This window comes from Marmota flaviventris, chromosome 5, assembly GCF_047511675.1.
Source record: "Marmota flaviventris isolate mMarFla1 chromosome 5, mMarFla1.hap1, whole genome shotgun sequence".
Lineage (NCBI taxonomy): Eukaryota > Metazoa > Chordata > Mammalia > Rodentia > Sciuridae > Marmota > Marmota flaviventris.
The window spans coordinates 111,726,600-111,728,661 of NC_092502.1; the positions used below are offsets into that span (position 1 = coordinate 111,726,600).

The following is a 2,062-nucleotide window of genomic DNA, read 5'->3' on the forward strand; positions in this document are numbered from 1 at the left end:
GACTGGATCAAAAGGTTGGTACAGGGGCAGTGGGGGAGTGTGGCCTTTAAAGATGACATGTGTCAATATATATCGATGATATTGAGCCACGGTCCTTCAACATAATCTTCTTGCCTTGATGCAGATGAATGAGACCATTCACTCAACTGAAGCTCTTTTGATAAGAAAACCCTTTCAATACCTTCACTTTTTAAAACTTTTGGACCATTCCATCTGACTCTATAAAATACATCAAACCTCATTTTACCTTGAGGCTGATGGTCACCACAGTTATCAATAGCAAGAAATAAACTTGGAATTACTTTTTATATAAATTCCTGATGAAATAATTTTTTGTCAAATTTTAATTTTTCTTCTATACCTATGCCAATTAAGACCATTAACTTAATAATTTATAATTTATATATTTTATGATAATTAATAATTGTATAACTACATACTTATTTTTATTTAGTCACTAAATTATTAAAAACTCCAGTCTCCAGAGTGGCTAAATATACAGAAACATTCATATTTCATACATTTGTAAAGCTTTCTGCAAGTCATTAAAGATATATGCAAAAAACTTCAAAATTTTGCTTTACATTTATAATTTTTATATAATAACTTCAAAATATTTACAATATGAAAATAATCTTTCACGCATGAAATCATATAAATAGAAGTTTGCTTGTTTTTCATGTCAGAAAGGTAAGGTGCTGACATTGTAGCAAGGTTCAGAGGGAGGCACATCTCACATGGCAGCGTGAACACCCAATCATCATGCTTATGAACCAAAAAGGATCTATGAATACAAATATATTTTTAAGCCCTGTTTATGAGAGCAAAATATTGGCAATAGTATTAAACTATATTGGCAATAGTATTAAATAACTTGAAACATCCAACAACAGGGCATTGTGTTGTTAAAGCATCACATCCATGGGATTGCATTATATGCCTACATTTACAAATATTATTTTAGAAGAATATTTACTGACAGCAGTTTGTAAAGTAGAAAACAACCATTTTAAAGAATCACCTGGAGTTTGAACTGTTGGGCCAGGACAAGGGTGGGAGGAAATTTCACTATTGATTTAGAAAAACACCTTGAAGGCTTTGTTTCACTTTGAAAGTCATGGCCTTCCTTCTAGACATAGCCCAAGTAGAAAACATTTAAGCAGAGTTTCACAGCTTTAAAAAGCACAGGAATTTGGGAGTAGGCTTTGGAAACTCCCTGGGAGGAGGGGAAAGGGTTTAGATGAATACTAGAAGACCAAAGGGGTTTCAGTGGCAGGAGAAGCAATTTACATGGAATGGGTGGGTCTTGGGGAAAGGATGGCCAGTATTAAGGACCCTATGGTGGGAGGGGCTTCAGAACTTTAGGATACAAATGTCTAATATTGAATTTTATGTTGTTCTCTATGCTAGATGAGAACAACATGTAGTTTGTTCAACTGTCAACCTAAAGTATCATAAACAAACTACAAATACAATACTATGGTTTTGATGTTAACTCTTACTCTGTCTTTCCCAGTCCATAGTGAGAACCCAAGGCAAGCTATGGCTTCAAAAGCCGTCTCAGCTCTGGTCTGGCTTGCTTCCTGTTCTTTCATCCTTCTCATTGTCTGACCTTCTTTCCTTTCCCCATTTGTATTCTTTATGGTCTCATGGAATTTCCTTATTCAAAGATTTTTAACACGAATTACAGAGAACCCTGTTTCCATCTGCCAACACTCAAGCTCTGTGACATATAGTATTTTGCTGTGAATATTCTCTTTACTTTTTTTTTTTAACTTGTGCTCCTGCTTTAGCTAAAAGAGGAATTATATCTGGGATTTGGCTTTTGCCTGGAGGGAACAACTTCCAACTTAAATGTATCCCCAGAAAAGTCACCTTCAGGTGTTCATGACTATTTCTGGTATAGCTCAATGGTGCATTTACCCTGCCTGCAGTCTTTTATGCAGGTCTTGATAGCTGCTGTCTCTTTTCTAGAGTCTCCTTTCCTACCTGGCCTTCTCTATTCCTGGTTCTATTTCTGCTGTAGTCACTATGGATGCTGTTGCTGGTAAGCCTTAGCCTT

The 2,062-nt window shown here is 35.7% G+C and overlaps 1 non-coding gene across 1 annotated transcript; it reads right to left on the reverse strand.

Annotated features, from left to right (window-relative positions):
• Positions 1 to 680: 680 nt before the first annotated feature.
• On the reverse strand, positions 681 to 784 carry LOC114105256 (small nucleolar RNA U13). Its single transcript, XR_003584977.1, has one exon. It is a non-coding gene; the product is annotated as a small nucleolar RNA U13 (small nucleolar RNA).
• Between the last annotated feature and the right edge of the window lie 1,278 nt (positions 785 to 2,062).